This window comes from Seriola lalandi, unplaced genomic scaffold (assembly GCF_002814215.2).
Source record: "Seriola lalandi dorsalis isolate HSWRI2012SDOR001 ecotype SW California unplaced genomic scaffold, Sedor1 jcf7180002054346, whole genome shotgun sequence".
NCBI lineage: Eukaryota > Metazoa > Chordata > Actinopteri > Carangiformes > Carangidae > Seriola > Seriola lalandi.
In genome coordinates, this window is record NW_019524899.1 from 593,930 (window position 1) to 610,214 (window position 16,285).

The 16,285-nt window shown below is 39.2% G+C and overlaps 1 protein-coding gene across 1 annotated transcript in view; it reads right to left on the reverse strand.

The window, feature by feature from the left end:
* The window catches only part of LOC111656177 (leucine zipper putative tumor suppressor 2 homolog), a 35,412-nt gene extending 25,751 nt beyond the window's left edge, over nucleotides 1–9,661 (reverse strand). Inside the window, exon 1 of the mRNA XM_023407819.2 lies at nucleotides 9,435–9,661. The gene's annotated coding sequence lies outside the window, so the exon portion shown is untranslated. The remainder of the gene's footprint in view (nucleotides 1–9,434) is intronic.
* Between the last annotated feature and the right edge of the window lie 6,624 nt (nucleotides 9,662–16,285).

The following is a 16,285-nucleotide window of genomic DNA, read 5'->3' on the forward strand; positions in this document are numbered from 1 at the left end:
TCATTTTCATTTGACAGCTGCTTGCTTACACACAGTTGCGGTCAAGAACATAATAACGGTTATAACTAACAGTTTGTTGGTTTTGTGTTTAGAAATTCTGAAATCATACAGCTGTTTATTTGGAAGGATAAAATGGGCAGAGTGGGAAGTGAATCCACTGGGGAAACTGGCATGTCTGCCTTGTTTGCAGAGCGAGAGGATGGCCCACATGGAAAGCATCACATTCCATCTTAAACAGTACAAAATCTCTGTATTTTTCTCAAACATCCTCATTTAGGATCATCCAGGCCAAACCTCAAACATCCTCCTACGTTTTAGAAACCTACTAAGAAAACTCACTGTTGTGTGAGCAGTGAGGGACTGAGGATAAGGAGGAAACAAGAATGACCGGGAGAGCAGCTGTAAGTGAAGAGGTGGTGGTTGAACAAGCATTGTTCAAAAATAAGATGTCTACCACATTTTTATGAAGTGAAATGTAATATGTAAGAGATCTGTGTCTATATGGGAATCATTATGACCATATTCATAGACATTTTAAATTCCAATGCTAGGACAACTGTATGACAAATCACATAAATTAATAAAACTGATGTTAAAGGCAATGGCCTGTGTTTCATTGTGAAGTACACATCTCTTCAAATGTGTTAAAAGCTTCAATAATAGATTTTGTTTAATCACGGCTTTGTAATTCATGGGCTAAGGCTGCAACTAACAGTTAATTTCTCAGTTAACTGATTAGTGGTTTGGCCTATAAAATGTCAGAAAATTGCAAAGACCCCGAGGCGCCGTTTTAAAACGTCAAACAGAGTCCTCACATTGGAAGAGCAGGAACAAGCACATTTGGGGATTTTGGGATCAACAACATGTTAAGATCATAACAAATGGTCAGTATGATCTTTGTTCCTATAAAGACATATAAATACAGTTATGTTAAGTATTTATAGTGAAGCTGACGTTTTTCTTAACCAATCAATAGTGCGATATTAGTTTATATACACATATACTGCTAACACTACCGTCAAAGAAATACAGTTACAAGAAATTGCAGTGCACAAATGCCACAGAAATATTTGGTGTAATTTAAAAACAGGGTTTGTCCACTAGAGAGCACTGACATTTTCAGATGTAAAATATAATTTTAGCTAATTATCTTAGTTACTACTTTTAAAAACAAATTTAAAGAATCTTTATCACAAATCTTTGTTTGCGTGTTTATGTGTCTGTGTTAAAAAAACAACAAAAAAAAAACAGTTGCTGATCCAATGTTGTCATCACATTTTTTAATCAATATTGGTAATGGCCACAAAAAATAGCATCTGTTAGGCTTTATGGATACGTTTTTTTATATATTAATTATTTACTGCTCAATAAGTAGACAGTATTTAACTGATAACAGAAAGGGGCACCTAAAGTATTTATGGGTGTAATAATGGCTCAAATGTTAATCTGAAAACTAAAAATAATATAAAAGAATAATGAAAACAGGGCAGCCTATGTTCTGTTAGGCGTGGATGGATGGATGGATGAACTGCTGCACATTGTTTGAATACTTGACATCTCTCGTCCTGTCAGGGTGCGCAGGCAGGACCGACGGCTCTCCACGCTCATTACTTCAGATCCACTTCCCTTCTGCCTGCGTAAGCCCTTATGCAACGCTGTGACGCAGCTACTGCCTGACCGTGCATCCCACCACCCACGTAGCTTCTGATTCGCACCCCTCGTTCTTCCCCACCACCTCTTCACCTCTCAGTCGCTCAGCCTACCGCCACACGGCCGGCGTCTCCACAGCACTGTTTGGCAGAGATGAGTCTTGTGCACACACTTATTATTTATTACCTGTGTCCCGAGGGTTTGAGATGTCACGTTTTTATGAGTATCAGTATGCGTGTTTAATATAGAGTGTGTTTGTGTGTCGTCCATCTCGTGGCCTCTCAGCAGGAGAATAATCAGGCCACAATTCACACAGAGAGCGAGGAGAAATCTATTTTAAAATATCCAAACAACCAACCTCAGGGAGGGGCCGTCCCACTTACATAAGTCCATCTACATACTGTACCTCTTACTGCAAGAAAACTAAACCAAGACAAGGAAGGGAAAGGGTGGAGACACAGAACAGTGGAAGCAATATTTTAAGATTGGTAACATATTACTTCTCCAGCTAGCATGGATAAAACCGACCAAACACTATTGATATCCCAGCTCTAAACTTCAGAAAGGACAAAGGATGAAATATTACTCTGGGTTATGAGTTTCAAGATGAAATGAAAAAGGCATGTTTGGTATTTGACCATTTAGGAACACCTTTCATGGAAAAAAAGTGACCTTGTTGGGTGAGAGCGAACAAAAGGAAATGAGAACCAAAATGGAGAAACTGTGAAATAGAGGCTGAAACAGAGGAGTGGAAGAGAACTTGGGTATTCATAATTTAATAATTTTAGCCATCATTTCTATCGGTTATGATAGATTTATCCTCACCATAGCAACGTCACTGATTAGTTGATTAGTCAGTTTTTAGTTTTCTCATGTTCCAAACTAGAGACTGTGAGAAAGGCTGTGGGCTACCCCACAGTCAGGGGGTGTGACATGGGTTACAGCAGGAAACCAGGTGGTTGGCACAGCTGAAGTAAGTGAGTGGGAAAAAAGAGTGGTAGTGAGAGAGGAGAAAAAGAGTGTGAGAGCAACAAGGTAACGAAAGATGTGAAAAAAAAAGGAGGAGAGAAGCAGGAGTCAGAGAGGCTCCAGGCCTGTACTGTACATCAGCACATATGGGCCTCCCTGCAGCAGCTGTGAATGTCATGATCGCACTAACTACCACTGCCAATCACAGCTGCTCATGGGAACAGGGCATGTTGTTTTTCATGCTTTTTTTAGAGCACGCAATCATCCACAAGTGACAACAGATGATGCAACCCACTACATGTACATGCTGTGTAAAATATTCTCTCGACACGACTTAATTTTGGTGTAAACTCAGACTTTGGAAAAAGGTCAAACAAAAAAATGTTGCCTACATCCTAGAACTAACCGTGATATCTGAATCCATGTAATCCGACAGTTACACACTACTTCTCTTTCCAATCTGAAGAATATTTTACCAATTTAAAATATAAACAAGACTAAGAGTGTGGTGCTTTGAGCTAAATGCAATCGTCAGCATGCTAACAAGAGCACAATAACTATTCTAGCAGATACAATATTTACCATGTTCACCACCTTTGTTTAGTGTGTCAAAGAGCTGCCATATATCTGCCAATATTAGCCTAGAGCAAATATTATTGTTATCTATATTTCAGCCGATAAGTACAAATGTGCCAAACTATAGAAATAATGTCATCTTTAATTGTTTGCCCACCAGAGAGAGTTTGTTTTTCAAATGTAAAATTTTGCCCGTAGTATTTTGGCCTTAAAAATCCAGCATCATTAAGGGTATGGTGTATTATCATACTACCACCTGGTAAGTATTATGAAACATCAACTACAGCTGAGACATTCTTATTTGGTCATAAAGTAAAAGAAAGTATTGGACAAATAAAAGAAATGACTTGATGGTGGCAATAGATGAAAAGTCAGGGAATCACTAAAGTAAGATCATGTCAGTCCATCTGATAGTTGCTGAGATCTTTCAGACTAGAACAAATGACCAGTCTGAGTAATAAAAAAAAAAAAAAAGGGGCAAACATTTGGGAGAGATTAAGAAAATGAATGGCAGAGCAGTGATTGAGAGAAGCGACACAGGAGAGGTCCGATCTCTATTTCGCTACACGGCATATTACAGATTTACAGGGAGAAGAGTTCTTTCATTGTTTCACACTCATCAGTATTCAGGGGATGAACACTACACAGCACTGGTAGCATCATCTACACTTTGTGTCATGTTCAGATACAAAACAACCCTGAGTTTTCTAAATGCAGAGAGTAATCTGTGGCAAAATTCTGACAGGACAGAGCAAGTGGACGAGGCTGCACCAAGTAATGTTGCAGAAATCAGTTATTATTGTTCAGAAATAAGTTTGTTGAAATAATTGTTGTTGATTCATAAAATGAAGTCAATTAATCATTTTAATTTTACAATTATTGTAATAATGTTCACATAGAAATTTTGTGTGTAAGTATACAAAAGTGTATCCACATATTTTTTAGCAAAGTTTTAATTTTCACATAAAAAAAATATGAGTGGGAACATCAAAAGATTTCTACAAGTTTTCACAGCATTTGTAGTTCTTTTAATTGCATCATCTTGTGGTACGGTCCTCTCCTGCAACTGTTTAATGGCACCCAATCAGAGAAATAGCAGCTGTTTATCGTGAAGAACCACATAGTTTCCAAACTGACATTTGCATTTTCTTTTGCTTTTCTGGAAATTCAGTTAAGGTTTGCACTACATGGACACCTAGCTAGTGTGACAGTGAGCAAACATACTCCATACCAGGACCCTGAAACTGTAGCAGCTAAATGAAGTTCATTCTTCATTACTTTCTTTCTATGACGTGAAAAAACTCAAACAACTTTTGGCAAAAGATTTGGAAAAAAGCACAAGAATGTCAACCGGTATAAAGAAAATTAGTTTTAAACCATGAATGGTGGATTGTTACCATGCTCCATTTGCATTGAAATTGGGCCATTAGTCAAAGCACTAGAGAAGGAGGTGACAAAATATGGCAGTTTGAGAAGTAAAAGATGTCCACAGATTAATGGCGTCTGTGCTCTGCAACTGAAAATTGGGACAAAGCAGAAATCACATGAGGTTTCACTAAAGAAAACGAAGTGGGAAGCCTGTGTGTGTCATAAATCTGTTGCTAAATCCTCTACATACCTTCTACACTTCAAATATTCATGATCACAGACGTAACCTGCTCAGGTCAGGACAGACATTCGGCTCCAGAAGGGGAGTCCTGACCCTTTCCCAGGCTCAGGGATCTGAGGTCTATGAAACCTCACCCCCTGCCTCTTGGTGCCCTCATACAGCTGTGCAGCAATCCAGCTGCGTGCAAAACTCAGAGGCTGGCTAAGAATACCAAACCAATCCCGGGGAGGAGGTAAGGTCACAAGCCCTGTGGGAAATGTGGATTATAGTTGGGAAATATTTCAATATAATATTGTGATACAGGACTAAATAGATGTCTGGGATCTTAGTCATCATAATACTATATTATGTAAATAGATTAAGACATACCATGTGGAGTGTTCGACCACTAGTGGTGCCATAGAGCAATGTTTTAATGAGTGGTTTTGTTGGTATCTCATGTGAAGCTAAAAAAAATTTGTCAATCGACAGAAAAAAAAAAAAAGAAAAAAAAATCAGAAAACTATTTTCAACAGATAATTGGTCAAAACAACAAATCATCATCTGCTCTCACCTTCTCCAATGAGAGGATTTCTCTGTTTCAATATCATTAAACTGAATTTGGATAAATCAAGATGTCACACTGGAATGATTTATAGACTCAAAAACTTTGTTTGTTAGGTCTTAAGAATACATGAGTGGTGAGAAACTGTGTAAACATTATTGTTTGTCGACATGAAAACTTCCCAGGGTATCTTTAAATGTTTTTCTTCTGTGGTCTTAAAGGCTGCATTACAGCCAACTGACACGTTTCTGAAATAATTTCTGAGTCAAGAGAAATCAGTATTTTTCTTATTAACCATCACTACCACTATCACTACTAATTATACCAACTTTCTTTCTTAGTGCACAAAATTAACTTATTAAATGACAGAAAATTAGATATAACAAAGTATACATTTATTATTAAAATTTGGGATTTAAAGCTGGCATGTAAATTATATCTAAAATAAATGGGTTTTACTTACAAATTTGTTTTGACAAGGTGACATGAGGATGAATTGCTCCCATGTTATTTACAGACACGTGTACCCAGCAGGCCAGGGTCAAAGAGCTTTACAAAACTCATACACACTGAGGGTTATCACTGTTTTCTGTGACCGACTTAATCAGATCTTATCTGAATGACCCCGTCACAGTGAAACCCTCCTTTCATGTATTCAGCAGAAGCTAAATTAAAATCCATTGCTCTGAAGGAGGAAAGGGAGGGCCGACGGTTAAAGCCAACTGTGCTCACTTTGTTTTGTCAACATGCTGCATGTGTTGTGGATTCAGCATATTGCCTGAGTTTCCTACAGTGTGTTGTGACACTACAGTGGATCCTTAAGAACCAGCAGTCTGCCACAAACTGTCATACAGCAAGTCTTTCTTTAGCAGAAGAACATTTTAAGACATTTAAGACAGAACTCCAGGAGCTAAACTCAAGCTGTATTCCCTCTTTTGTTGTCTAGATACTAAACTGACATAAGCCTGCAGCCTATTTTGTTTCATGGCTCATTGTTTGAAAAACCACAAGGAGTCTAAAAAACAGTTTTAAATATTATGGTGTGGGAAACTGTGCATAATCACTAATTACAGTAATTAACCGGTGACAGCAGTGTAAATTCAACATAATGGGATGCTACATAAACAAAGAAAAGACACAAAACACTAAATCAGCATTTCATTTGACATGATGGGCCCTCAGGAAAACTAAACACAACAGTCTTCATGTTGCCTGACAGCTAAACACCTCCCACTGTGTTCCCATTGTTGTCTTGTCTTCTTAAGTTTCTCTCTTGTTATTTGTCCTTCAAGGAGACGGTTTGCACAGAACAGAGTGACTTGACCTTCAGTTTAAACAGCTCAACGGCAAAATTCACAGCAGCAGGACAGAGCGATATCACTTACAGAAAACACACCATTTATCCAGTCCACCTAGAAAACAACAAGGTGTGCTGCTCCAGAAAGATAAATAACTTGACTGTATGCACACACTCATGTATATTTTTCTATCGTAACAGTGCTTTCCCTCCCACTGCTCACTGTTATATTAACTGCCAGCACATATTTTACCTCAAGACTCTCAATAGCTCATAGACCTGCTCTTATATAAGTTTTACTTCAACAACACAACATAATTATAACATGAGAAGGTGAGATGCTGCTACCTCAGGGAATTGTTTTATGATAATAGCCAGAGCAGCATGTACATACAGCAATGAAATAGAAGCCCTGTTTTACAGAAGGTGGTCCAAAGGTACATCATCCCACATCTGCTGACTCAGACATTAACAGACTCAAGAAACAAAGCAGAGACTGAGACAGGTTGTGTGAGGAAAGACAAAAGAGAAGGCACTCAGTTACCAGTTTATTAGGTACACCTAGCTAAAACTAATGAAAGCCATTCTTTGAATTGTAGATCTTAAATACTTTTGTTACTTTAGAAATGATAGAGTGCTCAGAATCTAAAGTTTCTTGTTTATTATTCTGTGATTAGATACTTCCTGACCTAACTCTGAAAACATTTCAGATTAAACTATATTTTAGTTGGTTAGACTTTCTTTAGACTATGTTTTACGTTATTTATTCACCACCAATGCATTGTTAGACCCCAGGAGAAATAGCTGACAGCTAATGGGGATCCAAGTAAAGAACAAAGAATAATGAAGAGTAGCATACTGAGCAGCTTGACATATTTAATCAAATGCAAAAAGGGTGAAACATGTTTAACTATTTAGAAAAAAAAAAAAAAAAAGGATAACTTTGGTCTCAGCACCAACAATTAGGTATCGTACTGACACCCTTATCTAAAGTTTCAAACTATATCCAGCCCTACTGAAGACTTGTTGAAAACTGTATTTAGCTACACAATGCAACATAAAATAAATATCAAATATATAGTTATATTAAATAATGAATAAAATAAATAAATATAACTAAGAAACTATTGTCTCCTCAAACAAACTACATCAACAGATTAACAAGGGATCCAAAAGTATAAGGAGAGTCAATACTACATTCAGATTAGATGAAATGCAATCAAACCCCAACATTAATCATGCAGAGTCATAATATTCTTGTCATCTAAAAGACAAAACATGGGGGAGGCACATCTAGAACTCAGATGCTAACACACCGTTATGCTGACAAAGCCCTCTGAAAATGTTTAATAAATTATCAATGCAAATAAACTGTGGCCTCCCAATGTCAAGGCTCTACAGTCCACCCCTCTCCGAGCAGCTGAAGTAAGCACTTGACCTCTGTGTGTTTGTTTAGGCTGAAGAAATTTGAATAAAGCATCTTGCAGAGTGGGGGGCTGAAGGCCAGAGTTCAGAGAGTAACTCTCTGTCTGTTTGTTCTTTTTTGTCATGTTTTCAACTTGTTCCAAATATTTTCCCTTTGTTTACACATGAAGCAGTTGCATGGAAAAAATAGACAAGGTTCTTATTTTCAATCTCATTACTTAAATGAGTACTCTTTTGGTATAAACACACCACTGCTGTGAGCTGCTCTGCACATATGCGCCAAAACTCCCTCTTGATAGACATCCAGTGTGCAATACTCTGAATTATATTCTTGTTTCTTGTAGTAATACACAAATTGTGCAGTTCTGATCCCACAGTGCACCTGGCAAAGCAATAAAACTGTGAACAAAGCCTTTATGTCGAGCCAGTGGCTGCAGACAGCGTCCGAGGGGGAATGCCATTCATTTTAAGAATTCACACATGTTATTGCTGCACCCCAGGGCAGGTCAAGCAATACTTGTAAACGTTAACCACTCTCTCTTACAATACAAGCTAGAAAATAGACCATGGGTTGTATTGTGTTGTCACTTGGATCTAAAATCTGCCACTGTCCCCAAAGACAATGAGACAATGTACTCAGTTTCGCTGCCACATATGATATTTGTGAGCTCTCACACCCAAAAGAGGTTTAAATCAGATGACAAAGGGACAATAAAAAGAACTGTAACTTCTTATAAAGCTAATGGAGAGCAGTGCCTGAGTCTAACACACATTCCTATAACAACCACATAAGCATTCATTAGCCAAGCCTCTATCTGAGATAAGATAAAAGCAGTAGGATTCGTTTTGAGAAGATGGAGGGACATGCTGAGAGTCCCTGATAAGGAAATTGTTGATTTATGATCTGGACTCGAGCTCAAGTTTGAGCAGGAAATGAGTCTGGATTTACTGTAGGAGGCACTTTGTTATGTCTAAACCCACTCAACCTGTCATGACTGATGCACACGTTGATAAAATTGGGGGTTGGAGTTTTTTAAGAGAGGGCCACAGAGACTTCAGGGGCCTCCAGGCGGCATTTTACATTGTTAGATGATTTGTCTGGGAGGAAGAAAATCAACACTTAATTTCCTCCAGGAATTACAGACTGTGTGTGTTTTCACCTGAAGGCAACACGAGAAATTAATTCAACCTTCACACACCTGTGTAGAGGCACAACTTGATTATTAGACGTTACTTTCAAATATCCATAAAGTTACAAAGGCAACAACAGGGCTGTGCATTTACTTCTACAGCAACAATGTCTATGAGAAACAATCACACACTCAATACATTATAATATTAAGTTAAATCCAGTAAAAACCTACCATGTACGTGGAGCGGACCGTCGGGATAGCTGCTCTGTTCTGTAAAGTCTGCTGAGAAAATCTGGATGCGACGGGACGTTTTTCCTTTTTAAAACCGTCTTATCCACAAACTCGTAACTTTACCGAGGTCTGTGTTGACAAAACTACATGTTAAAGTTATTTCTTTCCCTCTCCTGTTTTCCCTCCTGCCGCTGAAAACGCGTTTGTTGCTGTGCAGAGGGCTGGACAGGCGCTGCTCGTGTTTTAGAAACCTGAGGTAAGCTAGCAAGGAAAATAACGGATACATCCGGTTAGGGCTTTCAAAATAAGTTAAACTACTTCAGAAAATGAACACAAATTAGTCTTGGTAAAAAATGTTCATGGTAAGTCAAAATTTTGACTTTTTTTCTCATGATTTTGACTTAATGTATTGTAATTTTGAAATAGTAAGTCAAATTTTAGACTTTTCATCTTATAATTTAGATTTTTATATCTCAGAATTCTTTTACTTTTATCACAGAATTGTGATGTGTATATCTTTATTTTTTTATATCATGACTGTAGAGACAAGCAAAGATTATTACTTTCCTGAGGGTTATAATGTTTAGTTTTGGTTTAAATGGTGTTAAAGAGGTGTTTATTCAACTTTTTGACCATTTTGGAAAATTTGTTATGTCACTGAAATGCATTTTGCTGTGTTGAGAGTAGAACCCGACCAATATTGGATTTTTGAGGCTGATGCAGATACTGATATAAAAGAGTAAAAACATTCCAATATCAATATATCGGCCGATATATACATACATATATATATATATATACATATTTAAATAAACAGTTGAGAAAAAGATATATAATGAAAGCAGAATATTTTACAGTTTAACAAAAACCTTTATTGTCCAAAATGACATCAGTACACTGAAATGGTAAACTTCACTGGGAATCAAATATATATAAAATGCTGCCTATATAACTTGACTTGACCTGAACATTTCCACTGCATTATTGCTTCTTAATAAAAGTATTCATATCAGCGCAAAATCGTCCGACCAATAAATCGGTTGGGCTCTAGTTGGGAGGTATTATTTGTCCACCCTTGTAATATTATTGAGGATAGGCTAGATAACAGAAACAGCTCTCAGCAATACAGTTCAGCAGCACCTCAAACTACATCCTCCAAAAATGTAATTTATTACAGCTTTACCATATGCACACAGCAATGACTTCATGCAAAATTGTATGCTTTTATTTTGAATGCCAACTTGCAAGCTTCCATTATTGTCTGTGAGGTGCTCCAAGCACATGCACACACACACACACACACACACACACACACACACACACACACACACACATACACACACACACACACTACTTTGCCCTACTAATATCAGTAGTAGCACACTTTTGCTCGCCCTAGAGCCAGGACACGACTGGGTCTTTAATAAAGTAGGCTATATAATAAGTAGCCTAAATGTTCAGTATTAACAGACTCATACAAACATGCAAACTCTTCACTACATATTTTACAGTCATATTTTCAGACGAAAAATAGCACAGAGATACCATAGTCATTAAAAACACCATAAAGTATTATAGCACCTTTCCAAGCTTGTTCCAGCACAACTGGTTTCTCTGCTCTTTATTCTTAATATGTAGAACAAGGTCATACCTGACTAACCTTAACCCTCGCAGACGAGTAAAACAAGGCTATTTTTACTGGATATAATCCCATGGTGAGATACATTTTTTTTAGACACGTTTTTTTTAATACATGTATATACTGTATGTGGTGGTGATTGTCACCATGTTTTTTTTAACATGGGCAAGAACATGAGATTAAGAAGCATATGATTAAAATTCTCTGTCCACATTTTGATGAACTCTGAGTGACTCTCTGGTTCCATCTCACATAGTGTTATATGCATTACGCAAACAATAGTCTATGCTACATAGTGTCAGTGTTGGTCTACCACATTGGCCGGCTAAGATTTGGTGGAGACACTCATGATCTCCTGAGGATACAGCCTTTGATTTACTTTTGACACGTGCACTATTTATATTCCCTGCAAGAAGCAGCTAAACACTTTGCAATTTCCATCAAACACAAACACACACACACATACACACGCACACTGCTGCATGTTTGCATGGGCTGGCTTATTTACTTTGTGTGCATGTAGTACATTTCCCAAGTTTTCCTTAATTTTCAAAGAGCTGAGTTCCGTTTACAAGGAAATTTGATTTACTGAACTGGGCGGCTTTGTGAAGCTGGTGGGGCTCCAGCAATCAGGCCTGATGCGAATGGAGGAAAATTGTCCCGCACTTATCTGGCCACTAGAGAATTTGAGAAGAGTTGTTACAGTAATTGATAATTGTGTGTGGGTTGAATGCGGCGTGTCTGCTGATAACAACTTCCCAAATCAAACCTCTGAGTTTGCTCTTCGCCACTCCACTGTGGAACATTGTGTTCCCACTGCTCTCTGATCCTGGCTGGGCCTGGGTGTGCATGCCCAAGATGCCTATCATTGCCCACAGCAGCCAGCCCATCTGCAATTATGTTGTGTTGGCAGATAATGACCTCCCCTCTGCATCCACTGTGAGCTCATTTTATACAGAAAACATGCCGGACGGAGATAATTGGTGAAAAGTAATTGGTCAGAGACGCTGCAACTCATTTCACTCAGAAATGGCCTCTAGTTCTCTGCTATTTGAGAGTCCATTTCCTGAATCTGAAGCTGCAGTTTGTTTCCATCATGATACAGGAATGCCAGGAAAATACATTTCTAAAGTTTTCCCAGGTGCACTATAATGTTATTAATGTACATGCTTAATATTCCTTTTTGAACACTTTGCATTTGATTTACATGAAAAGTATTTTCAGAGCACACACTGCATGCCTGTCTTTAAGCATGGATCTCACATGTTTGTTCCCTTGAGTTATTGAGCCATTTTTAGTTCATGTATTTGCAGTTAGAAAAACCATACAAAAGATTTTTAAAAATCTAAGTGCCAGCAAGATAAAAGGAGCAATAAAATGTGATATCTGCAAAGAAACAAGTAAGCACTCGCACCCAAATTCCTCAGTAGTAAGTTCAATAGTATCTAACTGAAAGCAATGCTGAGAAAGGAGAAGAGTTTAACAAAAGCAAAATTGCACAAATGCTAAGGGGGGTGACCTGCTGACATCCAGACACACTGCCTGTTTTACCTGCAGCTGTCACAGTGTTGGGAGCTCAGGGGAGGAACAAAAAAAAACATGTGTAATGCGCTCTGTGCTCACTGACCTGCCTCCAAGCCCTGTGACTCAGCAGTAAGTGGAAAAGGTTGTTAACATGAGCAGATGAGCATCGCAAGCTGAAGAAAAATTACATTTGTATGCATCAGTCTGATACAACTAACAGCAACGTGTGTTCAGAGGATAATTCTGGTTAATTACAACTTGGGTCTTAGTATCATGGGTTTTGTTTATTATTTCTCTCTATTATATTAACATGCATGCACTCACCGAACTCACTCACTGCAGAAAAAAAAATGCTTTATGACATCAAAACGTCACGGTTAAGGTTTGACTGCAGGTTTAGGTACAAAAACTACTTGGTTCGGGAATGATCGTGGTCAGTTTGAGGTAATGAGTGAAACAAATTATGCTGATCTTCCTCTTGGGAAGACAGTCTTTATGTCAATGATGTAAAAAAAAAAGCAGTGGATGACTGGAAGCTAAGCTGCTAAACTGGGTTAGCAGCTAAAATGACGAGGCAGCAACAAAGGTCAAACTTCTAAAGCTATAATTGTCTCCACAAAAGAAACAAATTTAATATGATTTAAGGCAAAGAGCAAAGATTAATACACCATAATGTGGAGGATGTAAGAGTGTAGAGAGGGGTGATTAATCACGTGGAAGTTGTGATCTGTGTCATGGGGTCACAAGCACTGTTTGGGGGGTTGCTGCTGATTGTGAATAGTCGGGTTTCTCCATACTGTATCACTCTGTCAAAGTGATCAGAAACATGTCTCACATAGAATTCTGGGTACGGTCTTTCCTGGTAAATTTGTGCCTGTGCATATCAAAAACACAATTTATGACGGACAAAGCATTACCAAAAACAGAACTGACAAGGAAGAGGAAAAGCACGATCAGATCAAAAATACATAACATCCCTGCTGTAAAGTGTTGTTCTCCATCGTCACCTGATGCTGCTCCTGTTCACTGGTTTGAAAGAAGCATCTGTTCTATCTGAGCATACGTTGAAAACACCTGGATAATCTATCTAAAATGACCATGCAAGCGTTGTCTAAAGAATTATTCGGATAAATCCAAAGCAAGCAAACAATCTGAAGCTTTGAAATTTGGCATAAAAGATAAAATTGCTATCTTTAAAATGATTCGATTGTTATGTAAAAGGTCGGTCAGCACAGCATGGAGGACAGGATGCAGGAAACAGGAATAGTCTGATAAATGTCTGGTGACAGCAGCTGCTGTCGAAACTGTATTTCCACGGAAGCTGCAGAGTCAGTGTTATTACTCCTAATCAAGGACAAGACGATTATGAATCATATTTCCATATGTGTTGTAATAACAAAGCAATCAGCCACGGTCTGCATGTGTCCCTCCACTAATCTCCAAGAGGCAGATGTTGTTGCGTGAGCGAAGTATTTTCTGCAGGAATTCAGCTTCTATTGTCGTTTTTGGCCGGGGCTGCGAGGCGCCAAAGACTCCCTCAGCCATCTAATCTCAGTATCAAGTACGTGCCAAGGGAATTGTTTTGCCATTTATTGAGTAGTGCACTCACTTTAATTCCCATTATCAAATGTTGTCCCTTTTGTAATTAAGGGGGTTGATTAAAATATGTCATCATTTCATGCAGAGTATGAGAGCACAGTATCACAGCTGACAGAAAATAACTGGTCTTGAAATGATCAAATTCAGGATTCATAAACGACATATCTCGACGGAGGACATTGCACTCTGAGGTAATCAGCTTAACTGACCATGCTCATGCTGATGATGCTTCAATTAACTGCTGCACTGGGCGACCACTGGCTCTGGAAGCAGACGCTCGGTGTGTGCACACAGTCAGAGAAGATTAGGCAGCGAGGGGCCTCCTTTGAAGGTGGCCATGCAAACGCCTAATTTGAGAATGAATGGGCATTTTCTTTGGCCTGGCTGTGTGGAGTATGTCTGGTTGGCTGCGTGGGCAAAGCTGTCTCCATCTCCCTTTCTTTTCCGTCTTTCTCGCTCTCAGAGTGAATTAAATGAAAGTCTGGGGTGAGGTGCTGGAGCCCCGCCAGGAGCCTCACTTATCCCCAGTGTAGGACGCTAATTCTGACCACTTGCTCCAGAGGAATGAGGCCCTCCACTCATTAAAAACAGAGATGGTCGCCTCTCAAAGCCCCATTTAAACAGTTTCGTCATCTCTTCCCTCCACCTCGGAATCCACTTTCTTGACCACAAACCAACACTCATCTTTAACCACTGTAATTATTCTCTCATTGTCACCCCACCTGACCTCTCATTTGACCTTTATACATTTTCCAGCATGCAGAAAAGCCAGAACTGCTAAGTAAGGTGGTACACCCTCTCCAGTCCCTTCAGGGCTCTTGAACAGCCTCCACACCCGTGGTGCCAGGGCAGATTAAGCCCCTCAGCATTCTCTTTGGCCAGATCTCAGTGTTACATAAGCCCCGGGCACGCTGGTGTCTCTCAAAAAGCTTTCCCTGTCATGTTCAAAAGGCAGAACATAGTCAGTCGAGCACACAGAGACGGCAGGTGTTTACAGTACAGCTCTGTCATCGGCGGGTGGATGGTCAACTAAAGGCCCGTCGCTAATGCCATATGACAGTTCAGCATTTGAGACATGAGCACATGGCATCCTTGGCGAGCGTGACCAAGGAGAATCGGGAGGTGATGCTGGAACTGGTTTGAGATGGACTACAGCTCACAATGAGTGAAGCAACCTTTAGATGTTTGAAGGTGAACCTTGCTACCTGCCACCTGCAGAGAGGTAAAGCACTGCAGGTTTTTTCTCTAAGTGGTTCACTCAGCTGATGAATCGAAATCCAATATTCACTCTCCTTTTAGCTCCGTTTTTGGTCCCCACCAACTTGTGAGGGAAATATCTGCTTCTTCAGCTGCTAAATGCTCCATTATGCTCACAAGCTAACTTGAGCCCCTTTTCCACTGGTCAAAAAACCTGCTAAGACCCGTTAACATTGGGCTTTTGTCTGCAATGGAAAAAGGTACAATTAGCATTCACTCGCAGGTCAAATGACTCTACAGCGGCCGCAGGCTCCGGCTCTGATCCGCGGGTTTATCATGTTTAAAAAACTTATATCAGCTAATTTTGGTGTGAAAAGGTTATTAATGAATTATTATTGTCAACCATTTGGTGCTGGACTAATTGCATACAGTGTTTTTTTTTTTAAAGAGCTTTAGAACATTTGTTTGGGACTATTTTCAGCTGCAGATTAATACACATTTGATGCGCTAGTGGCAGCAGGGTGGTGTGCAGGCTTGAATCATATTCTACAGTGCCCATGTTCATTGTAATGAAAGCGTAGTTCACTGATGTGTTTTTGGACAAGTATGGAGCTATCTGACCCAGAGGAAGGCTTCAGATACACAGTTCACTGTTGGTTTTAGTCTTTTCGTGGGATTTGTTGGCTGTAAGAAAAATACAGACTAACCTCAGACTTTAAGTTTCACATAATGAGCTGAAACATGAGCCTTCTCCTTGTCTGGGAGCACAGAAGGGAGGATGTGCACATGGCTATTAATATACAGCAGCGGAGGGCATACTGTTGGGTAATGTGTGTCAAACGTGCAAAGTGCACGTGAGCAAGTGAGGCAGAGTAAACCCCCACCCCCACCC